Source organism: Hylaeus anthracinus, unplaced genomic scaffold (genome assembly GCF_026225885.1).
Source record: "Hylaeus anthracinus isolate JK02 unplaced genomic scaffold, UHH_iyHylAnth1.0_haploid 12002, whole genome shotgun sequence".
Lineage (NCBI taxonomy): Eukaryota > Metazoa > Arthropoda > Insecta > Hymenoptera > Colletidae > Hylaeus > Hylaeus anthracinus.
In genome coordinates this window covers 12,072,562-12,086,971 of record NW_026534349.1, presented here as the reverse complement: position 1 = coordinate 12,086,971, position 14,410 = coordinate 12,072,562, and the positions used below count along the sequence as shown (strand labels likewise).

General features: G+C 35.1%; 1 protein-coding gene across 6 annotated transcripts in view; it reads left to right on the top strand.

Annotated features, from left to right (window-relative positions):
• Positions 1-14,410, top strand: part of LOC128891870 (heparan sulfate glucosamine 3-O-sulfotransferase 1) — a 204,030-nt gene that overhangs the window by 247 nt on the left and 189,373 nt on the right. For 4 of the 6 annotated variants that reach the window (XR_008460937.1, XR_008460938.1, XM_054151785.1 and 1 more), the window contains exon 1: positions 9,135-9,554. The gene's annotated coding sequence lies outside the window, so the exon portion shown is untranslated. Of the gene's footprint in view, positions 1-682; positions 819-1,689; positions 1,821-9,134; positions 9,555-14,410 lie in introns of those variants that run through there. The other 2 variants (XM_054151787.1, XM_054151788.1) reach the window with 1 other exon arrangement.

Sequence of the window (14,410 nt, the reverse complement as noted above, 5' to 3'; positions counted from 1 at the left end):
TGAATTCAAAGTTCAACTTTTATTACACAATAAATTATTCGAATGACATATATCGTTTACAATTTTCGATTGAATATTGCTCACTTTCGTGAAGTTTCTAACCTCTTTAATAGTGTTATATGTTTGTCCAGTTAACAAGATATCAGATGAACAGCAAACAAATTACAGTTCATGATAATTTCAATTTCGTTTTGAAGTCGAGTATTTGAAAGTACTTTCAGTCCTATTATTAGCGATTTTTTTTCATCTAGATGAAAATTCCAAATATCCAATAAAAGATAAACGACGGTTTATCTGTTATTTATTAAACATAAATTGGAGGTTAAATTGCAGAATACAATATTTTGCAATGAACAATTAAAGATTTAATTATTTGAATTGAATAAACGTCGTGGTTAAATGGGTTCTATGTTGTTTTTTTTGTTATCTATTATTCGAATAGAATTTTGATCATCTAACTAGTTTCCATGATTGGTTTGTGCGCCGTTTCCATTGTACCGGTGACGCCATCTGGGATGGTGCGCCTTTCTAAATGCGCAATGCATTTTCGCGCCAAACTTTAGACGATTTTGTGTTTGTACGTAATGGCGGCTTCAGTGCAATGAGTAAATTAATTCATACAATTGTATTTGAAAAAGGGTTTGAACGATGTAGTATTCTTTAATAACTTGTATTCTGATAGGTGAGTGGACGCACATTTTGGAACAAGGAGATTGTCGAAGGGGAAAATGTTTCATCGTCTGGAGATGTCTAATTGCTGTCAATCAACGTTTCGAACGTATCATCACTGGTCTCATTCAAGATACATTTCGGTCAAGGTATGTATATTTGTGGAAGTTTTACAAACACATCGTGATTTTCAGTGAATGTCACGTATAAAATATGTCCACCTAGTTATCGAGATATCAGGTGAACAGTAAAAAATTAAACAATTCTTGATCATTTGTATCTCGTTTTGAAGTCGAGCATTTGCAATTACTTTCACAGTAGTGTTTCATATAATATTCCAAAGTCGGATCGATAATTATCAATATACTAATTATCAACGTACTGCTAACTTTAATCTGTCGCTTGAAGAAAAAAATGAGAAGGATAAATAGGTTACATTGTTCGGATTTAGAAAATATAAGGTAATATAGGAATGATTCGTGACTATAAATTCTTGCAACAAATTTTATTAATATTCGAGACATTATTCATCATTGGATATAAATTACACAATCTCTTACGATCTTTTCTCGTCTAAATGAAAACTTCGAAAATATCGAATAAAAGATAAAGAACAGATTATCTGTTGTTTCTTACACAAATTAGACTTTAAATTACAGAATACAATATTTTGCCATGAACAAGCAACTGTTTAATTATTTGAATTGAATAAACGTCGTAGTTAAATGATTCTACGTTGGTTTTGTTCGTTATCTATTATTCGAAGAGAATTTTGCTCATCTCGCGTCTTCATGATTGGTTTGTGCGCATACAACTTTTGTCCGATTTTGTGCGCCGATTCTACTGCGCAGGCGACGCCATCTGAGACGCTGCGCTTCTGTAGATGCGCAATGGATTTTCGCGCTAAACTTTAGACGATTTTGTGTTTGTACGTAATGGCGGTCTCAGTCCAATGAGTAAATTGTATTTGAAAAAGGGTTTGAACGACGTAGTATTCTTTAATAACTTGTATTCTGATAGGTGAGTGGACGCACATTTGGAACAAGGAGATTGTCGAAGGGGAAAATGCTTCATCGTTTGGAAATGTCTAATTGCTGTCAATCAACGTTTCGAACGTATCATCATTGGCCCCTTTCAGGATTGCAGTTGAGGTAAGTAAACTTGTAAAATTTTTACAGCGACAAAGTGATTTCCAATTAATGTTACGCGTAAAATATGTCCTTCTGGTCAGTAAGTGAAGAGCTACAATGTAACTCAATCTTTCATCATTTCTATTCTGTTTTAAAGTTGAATATTTGAAAACCAACGTAACTGTTCAACCACGACGTTTTCTCGAATAATGAAATCTGTAGTTCTTCATTGAGAAACATTGAATTCAAAGTTCAACTTTTATTACACAATAAATTATTCGAATGACATATATCGTTTAAAATTTTCGATTGAATATTGTTCACTTTTGTGAAGTTTCTAACCTCTTTAATAGTGTTATATGTTTGTATTTAATTTGTATTTATATAATGTATTTAATAATTTGAATAGCGTTGATATTTTGTTTATAAACATAAGGACAAAGATAGTGTATTGAATTTAAAAATATTATCCTGTATTAATGGGTAGAGGAAATAGATATGATATATAGAAATATAGAAATTTATGGGTCGATTAAAAATTTGTGCATGAGTTATAAAAAAAAGAAAGTGAATATAAACTTGCTAACTATATATGTAACATATAAATGCGTATACAAGTATACGTATAAAAAATAATTTGTTCAGGATTATTATTACATTAAAATACTTTTCTTTAAAAAACTGCATTTTAGTAATAGCACATTATAATAATGTGCATTAACTTCTATTGTGAGAATATTGTTTAATTATTAATAATAATATGTTTACTGATTCTATATTTTTCCAGCAAACTCTGAGATATTTATATACATATAGTATTACAACTTAATAATAAGAAATTCATATATAATTTATAAAATTGTTCGTTAGTTAAACGACTCTTCTTTTGAAATAAATAACTTATTTCTCGTATTTTCTACATGAATCAATAATTCGTTAATTGATTCGAGAAATTGACCATCACGACTAGTTCTCAACGAGACCGAGGTAAGGGCTCGAGTCGGCAGGGGCTGCCCTCAGGGAAGCGTAATTTCCACTCTGTTGTGGCTGCTAGTCGTCCACAACAGAGGCCAGAAGTACAGCTTGTAGACTGTACGTGAGTGGTAGATGGAATACCGTACGGACCAGCGAGGCCTGAATGGAAAGTCTAGCGTCGTTCCCTAGGGACTGGCGTGGCGTTTAACGTGTTAACGAAAATTTGTTTATTCATCATGAATAGGAAGACAAAATCGAACATGTGTATCCTGTATTTAATTGGTTTATTCACTTTAATAGAGAACAATCGTTTTCATTTATTGTTACTTCTGAGGCACGAACGTACGCGTTGTGTATTATCCGAAGTAGTGATTGAGTCTAAGTACGTTCCAACTATTATAAATGCAAATGATATTGGCTCGCATTCACCGTTATTGCATACGATCTAGAATAACCTCGTTTCTGGATACCCGGATACCAGCTTTGAACGGATTTTCTTTTAGTAAATCTGTCACGTTTCTCGCGTTCTGTATACTGAGATCTTCAAATTTTTTGGCTCATTCTGTTTCGAAAAAATGGCTGCAGAGCCAATAACGACTGAAACACGCACACATTACAAGATATATAACTATGTATATCACACAGTAACTCGAATTTTATAATAGATGGAACAAAATTGGTTAGATAAAAATGGTACAGTATGAAAGCGTCCGCAAGATTGCGCAAATAATTTTTATGGAGCGCGTGATGGAAAGATTTATGGTGATCTACTGGCTGCCAAATGACGGTTTTCGTCAACGTCAGTCTATATACTTTCATACAAAAAATGGGTTATTTTCATTCCAATATGACGTAAGTAAAATCGTCACTGGCTCTAACAAGGGAACATATCCAACTGTCCGTCTCCGATTTTGATGAAACTTGGTACGTTAAGCAGATGAAAATAAGGGATACGTATTTTTTTATAGCTGCCTAATCGCAAGTTTAGGGGTTGAAATCACCCCTTGAAATTTCAGCAGAAAAATCCTATCTCGAAAACTACAATAGATATAAGAAATCTTCTTAGGAAAAAGTTTCATGGTTTCACGAGGTAAAACACAAAGTGGTCACAGATTTTGTAAAATGTAATTTCTTTATATCAAACAATTTTTTGTTACATTATTTTAAGAGATACAAAAATTTATACAACGACAAAAATGAACGGAAATTGCTTTTCGAATCCATTGATATATATATACGATACATTTGCCTGCTACTTTTTCAACTCCTAAACTTGCGATTGGGTAGCTATAAAAAAATACGTATCCCTTATTTTCATCTGCTTAACGTACCCACCAAGTTTCACCAAAATCGGAGACGGACAGTTGGATATGTTCCCTTGTAAGACCAGCAGGAATCCATTCGATTCTCCATATCCGAAGGAAACGAGACCGATGATTGGTTCTAGAGGGGTGATTGTTGCATCATTATTGAACTTGTGTGTAACGAGAGCTTCGTCTACTTTAATGACACGCGATCCGTGGCGTACGGGTCCCGTACCGAATCGGGGAATGGTGCACCGGTCGTCGAGGTCGGGTTGGTCGGCGAGGATGGGTTTGTGTGTTGCGTGATGGTCGCCGTTTATCGATTCGCGCCGCCGTGAGGAATGAAGTCGCGACTAGCTGCTCTATGCCGTGGCGTATCGCACGCCCCCGCCCCCGTACACCTCCGTACTCGACGTAAACGCGCCTACGCAATTTGCGTGACAGAAATGAAACCAGGTAACGATATATTGCCACGCAATTTTGCGTTACGCGATCCGGCGCGCAATGTCTGCCGATGCCTGACACGGTCTACGACCGTAATTGAATCACCCGTTCCATTTTACTTTCCCCGGCTGTTGAATACAACGGAGAGGTAGTTCTGGCATCGAACGAAAGGAGGATGCTCGAACATGGTTGCTCAGCATCGCTTTATTTATAGTGCGTTATTCTATTAGTACAATGTACACACTAACGCTAAACCTACCATGGCTGGTCGTATCAGTGATGGGCAAAACCTTTAAAATTGAGGGGAAAGTTATCAAAAATTGATGAAAACACCTAAATGTGATAGCGATCTTGTCACGTATATGTTATGTTTCTTTTTTATCTTATTCAGATATTAAATCATTTTCGATGAAAGTGTTGATGAAATTGATAGACAAATCAACTGAAAACTAGATCATATGGATAAAAGTCAGGCTAAGTGCAGTTTAGGATAATGTATTCTATTGTCAATTGTGTACTGCATTCTTCATATGTTGGTGGACTAATGTTCAGAGTGATTTATTGGCTTTTCCCGCGAAAAGGGGATATTTCATTTTCTCCAAATAATTGTTACTGTAAGACTTTCTCGCTTACTTGCAAACGATGTATTATCCATAGCCGGGCATATTTCATTACATGGTTATAGTTGGCGCGTAGAATGTTGAACACGTGTTTCATTGATTAGAGCAGTGTTTCTTAAATTCCAACCTTCCTCCAACACTTTCAATGAAGGAAAACTTTTGGCATTTTGCCGAGTGTAGTGTCGAGTGAATATTTCTTTAATAGATTTAAAACTATTTAAAAGAAATGCATTTATATTTATAAAATTAAACTAGGAAAGAATATTTCATATTAAATATTATACGTTATAGGAAGGAAAGGGTGAATAGCAATGCACTATTCTAATCAGTATCTGTTAATGAAAAAGATCGCGTGCGCGGGAAATCGATTACTTTAGAGTGTAAACGTGTTACAGTCAATGAATGGTTATGAACTGAATGAAACTTAGCAGAATTTGTCGCACGTTAAATTAATCGAAATATTATACTACACGCGTAGGTAAAACGATCATTCATATTTATAGGATCTAATAATAAGGAAATTTATTTGTGTGTATATAGGGTGTACTATTCTCGTATGGTTGACGATAGAAGAAAGTAATACCAAAATGATTATTTAAGATTATTTAAGAAATAATTATTTAAGACGTCTGATCTTTTGATTTTTAATTGCATTCGATTAGCATTATGACAAAAATGGAATATCATTCGTACTTGAATAATTGTATGTAATAAATAAATCTAATTTTTATAATTATCAAAGAAAAACCGAGTGCAGGGAATTCATTCAATCAGACAGAAATTTTCATAGTTTGTTTTCATCGATAGGTGGCCGAGAAATGGAGTCACAGAGCAAGGAACTTATAAATTTAATCTCTATTAAAATATGGAAAAATATACGCTAACCTATTCGCGTCTCTCAATTTCTTCGACGATTCTCGAATCAGCTGAATTCAATTATTCCGTAAAGGTGAATCAATTAGCAATTGAATATATAGATTAAGTTGCCTTTTTTCTAGAGACGCATGCATTTCACGTACTATTTGATAATAATCACGTATGCTGGAACGAATCCGGGTTCGCACGTATACGTACACGGGCATCGTAGCAATGCATATCGAACTCGGTATTCTCCCATTTACATAACAAATGTGGAATCACATGATTACATTATACGACCAAGAAATATCATTCGATCGTACTGGGAAATACACACATCCTGCGAATAAAGGGATCTTTCGATTGGGATAGCATTCTATGGATGCAAACTTGCAATTTGTATCCTGTTCATTCGGTATTCGAATTACGTCCGTCATTAATAAAAAAAAAAAATAAATAGTATACAATAACGTGGTCTTATGCAGCTAGTACAAAAATTGTAATATGTATATTAATGTAGATATGAAGGTATAAGGCACTTTCTTTTCATAAATGCTCGTCATATAGTTGGAAGATATCTAGACAATATTTAACATGAATTTAGTATTTTACATTTTGGTAAAACATGTTTTTTAAATAGTGAAATACTTGATGTATCTGTATTTCCCAATTTTTAATTCTTCGCATGAATTTTCAAGTATATAACAGAGCATATTTCTCATTTCTATCTTACTACCAATAATTTAAAAAAAATGTACAACGATAAAAACAAAAGAAGAAGATAAAATAACGTTAAATCGAATTAAGGCTATACGAACTGTAAATATTAATTATTTCAAAATGTTCATTAAATACGTCTGATTTGTCCAATATCATGTTACGCATGAAATATATATATACATTAATTAATAAGCTCCGCTTTAATAATCCCTACAGTTACTAAAAGTAATCTTCTTGATTGGAGGGGGGGGGGGAGGAGTAAGGGATAATATGTAAATTATCGTTTTTAATTTCGTTCATTACTATCCTCTTTCTACCGTTTGAGTATTACTTATTGTTTCTATTATACTTATCACTTTAAACTTCCATTCTAATATTTTTTCTAATAAATACTTTATAGAGTATGTTTGCCTCTGCGTTTAATAAAGGGTTTAAAGTTAGGTTTAAGACTACATTTGTTTATAATTTTTATCGCAGACAAGTTGTTCGAATTTCGATTAAACCAACTGAATTTTGAAATATTGTTAATTATTGATTCATCAACTGTTTCACTATTGATAATGTTTGCCAAGAAAATACTATTTCAATCATCATTTATAACAAAAATTTTACGTAAATTAAACGTAAAACGTATTCGGCGGGCAGAGATAAATCGCTATCGTTTGTTTCTATTCGTTATCTACCGTGCGAGTAAAATTTTACACAACCGTGGTGATCTAGGGATATGTATATTGTGAAATTGATCGAACAAATTGCGCATTCACGTGCCAATCTCTTACGCGTTTCACTGTACGTGTAATGCAATCAAATGCATTGTGCCTTGCGTCAAGGCATCTCTTTCAATTGTAAGGAACAGTACATAAATCGTAGAAAATTAACGAACAAGAGTGTTGAAATCCTTCGATCGTATCACCATAATTAACCCTAATCTTTCAATTTTCCACGCTTACGTGCAACGAACGTAACGAACGCATTACGTGAACAATGTAATGTCGGAGATATTTCATGTCCATTTCGAACAAATTCAAAGAAAGAAACTGTTAAGTGGTTAGTCGCAGTCAGGAAGAGGAAAAACAACATTTCTTTGTGATTTTTTTTTAGTTATTAAATAATAATTTGCATAAGCAACAATTAAGTATATTATAAAGCATGTTTTAAAGAACTAAAAAACATTTGTTGTTTTAAGAAACGTTTAATTTATATCGTCATAACAGCCGATGACGTAGACGATGATTTAAAAACATAGGTTCGCGGTGTGCAAGATTTCTCTACACTGGTTTACCTGGAAGCAAAAACAAAGGTAGATTTCAAAAATAGATTAGTCTAGCGGGTTCCTGAACGAAGGATTTTGGAAAAAATTAATTAAAAACAAGATGGCGTACATTTGAAGTTGATTTTCAACTTTTTCACTCAAATTAAGCGATTCAATACAGGATAAAAAAGAAAGTATACAAGAAAATAAAAAATCCTTCGATCAGGGACCCCGTTAGTCTAATATATTTTCTAAATCTACCTTTAGTTTTGTTGTCAGTTTTGTTTTCAGGTGCACCAGTTTGAAGAAATCTTGCTCACCGCAAACCAAGGGGCCACCCACGCCATCGCCTGTTATGACGAAATGAATTAACCTTTTTTTTTAAAACAAAAACTCTTTTATAGTTCTTTAAGACATACTTTGTAGTATATTCACATTTCATTAATAAAAATTATTATTTAATACCTTAAAAAAAAACACACACACAAGAAACTGTCCGTTTCCATTTTCCTGACTGCGACTAACCCCTTAACACTTGACTGTCGTCCTGTTTAGAAAGAGCTTACAAGTTAAAAGAAGACTTTTTACATCAATATTTATTAACGTAGGTTAACATTAACTCGACTTGATTTCACCGAGGAGCGATATCGTTCACATCAAAAAAACAATGATCCAACATATGTTAATCGATCGATAGTACCAGCATCGATCTTGCCCCCCCTCCCCCCCCCACACACACACACCCATCCACCCCCCAATTTCCCATGTATAGCTCTAATCAAATAACGAATAAATTCGCGGTGCAACGTACGGTTTACCAGACGATTAATTAATACCGCGGGATCCCGTCTCGTGAAAACGTGCATTGACACAAGAAGGCAGCCAATGAACGCGGGACAGAGGGAAAACCCGGCTCGAGTGGCTGCACAGCTCTCGTCCGAGTCGTTATAATTAACTCTCGTCTTTGAATTTTCCGCGCACCCGCGATTGTGTACACGAGTCAGAAGAGCGCAAAGGGGTAGATGGACGGTCGAACTTGGGAGCGGTGGGGATAAAGTAGGGGAAGAAGCGGCTGAGGGTTTACGGTGGAGCGGATAGGTGTCGCGTAGCGGCGGACGGGCGGGGTGGGGGGTTTTACGTGTGCGTGCGAGCGCACGAGCCCGCCAGTTCTTCGGTGAGGCTCGAGGAGGTCAGGTCGACCCTTGTCTCTGCTCCCTCTGGTCGGCTCGTAACGCGATTTGCTCGAACACGGCCGTATGCGCGGTACTCGTTCCTCGATTGTTGGTGATAAATACACCCACGACGTGCAACCCTTCACCTTCCCGCGGGAAAACGTAAACGCGCGAACGACACGGTGGTTTCGCGTGTTCGCGTCGTATACCCAGTGAAAGGGCGAGTCGTTCTCGTGGCCGTTGTTGTTGTGCCCGGGCCAGTGGTGTATAGAGGTGCGAAATCTCGTTGTGATCATCGGTGGCACGGCTGTCATCGACCCGATCACTGCCACAGGGAGTCTTGGAGGAAACGGACCGCTCTGTGTGTTCGCCCGCGGCCTAGTGACCTGACCTTGGGTCGGCCCGACCAGGTGTGTACGTTAAACGCTCATACGTACTGCAGGGAAAAGGAAAGATCTGTCCTGCGGGGAATGGGAGGGATCGAGAAGGTGGTCGCGAGTCGTATCAGGTCGAACGTTTTGGTCAACTCTCGTGATGTCCGTGTCTGACCAAAAATTACTCGACTCGCGGTGTCCTCATTCTACTTGCGTCGAGGAGATGAGAGAGATTGTATATATACATATGGCTGGGATGGATTTCGACTTCAGGGATTGGGGATTTTTGGCAATCTTATTCTACTACAATATCCACAAAATGGGTGTTTGTATTCTATACTTCACAGTTACGCGGTTGTTAGTTTTTCATTTAGAATGTGACGTTGTTTGATTAATTAAAAAGAACGTATAAAGATGAAATTTTAGGCATTTAAACACCATTAACTGTTTGCGGCACAGGAATTCAGGTGATAAAATAGACCCATGTTGCGCAGGAATTTTATTGCGTTTTAAATCAAACAAAATTGTTATGGATTCGTTCTTTGCATTTTGAAGCTGAAGGGTCAAAAATTACCTACGCTATATTCAAATCACATTTATAGTTTTAAGAATATTGAAACATAAACAATAAATCAAAATATGTTTTTTTGTATTGCTCCCCAAGTTGCATGGTGGGACGAATAAAATCCCACCATACTTTTATCATTTGCAAACACATTTAATCTTTAGTTTTTATTATAAAAAACTTCACTTGTTTATATAGAACTAATTTTCATATAAATTAACTTACCTCTAGGATTTTTCACATGAAACCAGGAAAGAAATATTATCGCAATAAACCTTCCGCTTACAACAATCGTTGAACCGGTATTAGCATGTTGAAAGTTGCCAACATAAGTACATACATTTGTAACATTGGATGAATATATTACCAACTGCTTTACGTAAGTAAGACGAAATATAAACCTATACAGATGCAGCCATTGCAAAAGTTCGAGGTGGGATTAAAAATGTCCCACCGTGCATTACGGTCCATCAAAAAGGTACTTTTTATCCCACTTTTAATCCCACCTTGTCCCAAAGAGTTAACAGGGTTTCTAAAAGTAAACATTAATTTATCATTGGTTAGAATTTCGTATCGAGTTAGTGATCATTGGGTTGACGCGTGAAATTGATAACACGTCAGGTATATTTGTTCATATTGAACGTTTCGATGTTTCATCTTTGTAACTCGTGGCAGATCACACTGTTCGAACGTATTTTCTGTTATTTAGCTGTATTTCAAAGTGGTAGCAATTATGAACTGCTTAATAAAAATTGTAGAAAAGCGACTACATCGAGTATGATAAGTTTTCTCTAAATTGTTGTAATTTGTCTTGCCACCGTGTTGTTCTTTATTGCTTTGTTATTTAATTGTTTCAAGGTAACAATCTTTCGACTGTATAGATCTTTGGTCCTCGGTAAACTGAAGATACTTGATAGATTGCTAACCGATTGGAGAGCCTTCTTGGCACCAAGTATACACAATAAGCGTGCTTATAATAACTGCGTGAAGTCTGAAAATAAAAACAATATTGACAGATATTGGATAGGAGTTCCTTAAAAAAAAAAAAAAATGTACATATTTGAGATGATTTATAATACTTCTGATACTACGCGAACTCTTAATGTCTTTGGAACTTCCATCAAGTACATTTCATTAGATTTTCTACTAACATTTAAGAGAAACACTTATTTATGCGTTATATACAGATTATTAAAATAATTACCAGCGTCGCGTCTAAGGTAGAATCTGTTAAATAAACTTTATCGATAAGTTCAACTAATCAGTACACGATGAAATATGTTGATATTACTTTTAAAATAAATAAGTAGGTAAAGGTGTCAATGTTATTTCTACCCTTATATACGAGATGAAGAACAGAAACTTCAATTAAAGTACGTTGTTTTCTAAACGTTGTAACGTGTATAGTACTCTTTATGTTTTATATATTTATACATTTGTTCACATCCTTTTATATTTTTGTAAACTGGTAAACTTACACTGGTCATAATTGCATAAATATTCACAGTTTAGTTATGATACATGTTCAATAGTTGGTTTGTTAGAGCAATCAGAATATTCTCTCTTTTACCGAAACTATTAGTGTCACTAAACCTCAAGTTGATTATGGGTGCATAGAAAATTCTTGACCCTCTGTTGCATAATGTAGTGGTTTGGAAACCCGATAGAAGCAATCCCTGTAAAGTTTGCACGGGATCTGCACATGATGTTCTCTCATGGGGACATCTAATAGTTCTGCAAGTTCAATAATATCAGCTTTCGTATTATCTAATTCATGGATGTACAGATAACCACGAAATCATTTCTGTTTCAATAGGAGAAGTAAAATCAGTGCAGTAGAGGGTTAATTATCTTTTGCGTGACTTGCACAGGTGTATTCTTCATGGTTCCTTGCGATGTCTAGTAATAGGGGTCACGTTTCCTTTCCCTTTCATTCGTTTCCTCTGAAATACACCAGAGCATTTTTTATTAAGCTAATAAGTATTTTAAAAATCAACGTATAATTCATAATACTTCTCCGTTATTGGAAATTCAAAGCGTGAGAACGATGAATCGTTTAATTATCAATCTGTGCGCGATAACTAGTATTTTCCGGAACGACGTGCCTGTTTACATGTGATTTGCCGTGAGATGTTGATTCAGTTAACGAGATTATGAGATCTAATTTTCCGTTACGGCTTGACGCTGCTCCGGGTCTGTGAGAAATGATTTATTGAAATACGCGTAGCAAGCGTGCGTGACGGAATTCTGGAACTGGTTCCCTAAATGGAAAATATTTTCTCGGTACGGAACTAAACGCGGCGATTTGACGCTTATCTTGCACCTGACAGTTCGTGCTTGTTGTTGCTTTCATTTAATTGACGAATTCTTTATAAACAGTTCTTTGTTGCATTTGTTGTGTAACAATCTCTTCCATGAGTTAAAGCTCGAGTTAGGGTCTCTTTAGTATTCATATTTGAATTTCGGTCTTAAAAAAATACAATATTAGAAGAAATATAAACACAGAGCTGAGAAAGCATATTCAATATACAATTACATTTTAAAATAGGTTAAAAATATGTGGTAATAGACTAATTTACAATTAATTTGTAATTGGTCATAGGTCATTCTCTATGCAATAGTAAATTGAAAATATATGTATAATAAAATAGTTCGATACAGGTCTTTGTTTCCCAGAGAATCGATTTTAAAAATGTTATGGCATACGCGTGCGGTTCAGTAGAACATGATTGACGTGTCTGGCCATTGCAGATTAATTCTACTTGTCATCATATGCGACATGACATTGTACCTTTTAACTGGTTTAAAAGATCTTAATATCTAATACTACAGCATTGTAAATGTTTATGGACATCCAACACAAGTGAAAATAATGAGTAATGAACAAACTCGTTTACGAAGATGCACTCAATCTCACGAGTACTCGATGAACTTTGACAATCAATTTTTAATGTATATTTGACTGTAGGAAGAGGATATGTAATGATATAAATTTCTCTGCCGTGCTAATTATTAATAACAATTGCTCAAAAACTGTTTCAAAGAATTAAGGCTGTGTTGTAATACACTTGTATATTGAACTTTTATACCTTGCTCTTCTGTAACATGTTATATTTTCGTGACTGAGAATTCCCAGAATATTTTGGTTCAGAATGGTGCATATCGTCGTTCAAAAATTGAAAATGAAATGAAAATGATATCTAAAACAAAAAATCTCTTTAAAACTGTAGATTGCATGAGAATGAATGGTACAACCAAATGTAGGGTAATTATTCGTGTAAAAATAGATTGAAAATTTGAAATTAGATCTGTTAAAGTGAATGTTAGTCTTCAAGTCTGCTGCATGTAGTCGTCATAAAAATTAAAAATCAAATAAAAATGGTATATAAAACTCAAAATCTTTTAAAAAGTGCATATTGCGTGAGAATGGATGATACAATCAAACGTAGGGTAATTTTTCGTAAAAAAATAGATTGAAAATGTAAAATTAAATCAGTTAGAAATAGTCTTAGTTCCCAAGGAAGTACATCAATTACACCTACACTATTTAGTACAATTTCGGTAACTCGTCTGACCTTTGCCCCTTATTTCTACTTGCGTTGGTGTCTGTAAATATTGACGATAGTATGACACTGTCCGTTTTCACGTTGATGCTACTATCGTCTCATGTAGCCAGAACCAATTTAATAACACGACCCAATCGTTAATGTTTACAAACACAAGTAGAAATAACAAGTAGTAGTCAGACGTGTTATCCAACTCGTGCTCGATCGCATGGGTATTCAACGAATGATCAAAAATGATTTTCTTCGAGATGAAGACTCGTTTGAGCGTGTTTAGATTCCTCGTTTTCGATTTATTCTTGATCCAAGAATTATAATATCGTTTCTTATCCACGCTGTATTTGAAAGCTAATCCCTTTAAGTGTAGAAATGATTTGTATTCCTCTTCTTCGTACTTTTCGACATGAAAAATTGTTAGTATTTGCTCTTTTGCTTTTATTAGAAAATTTTGAAAGCGGAGTGCTCTGAGTGGTTAAATGTCTCATGTTTGCAAGTCTCCTGTAAATTTAGTCCATGTACTTCAAATTTCTTCAATTTCAATTTTCTTCCTCAGGATGCAATCCATCTCCTTGCCAAATTTGATCGAAATCTGTTCAGCGGTTTAGACGTGAAAAGGTAACAAACGGACAGCCAGACAGAGTTTTCGCATTTATAATATTAGTATGGATTAATAACAATGAGATCTGGTCGCTGGAGTGACGAGGAGACACCAAAATAATATAAAAATATCCCAACGATGTACGAACAGCTGAGTCTACACGCTC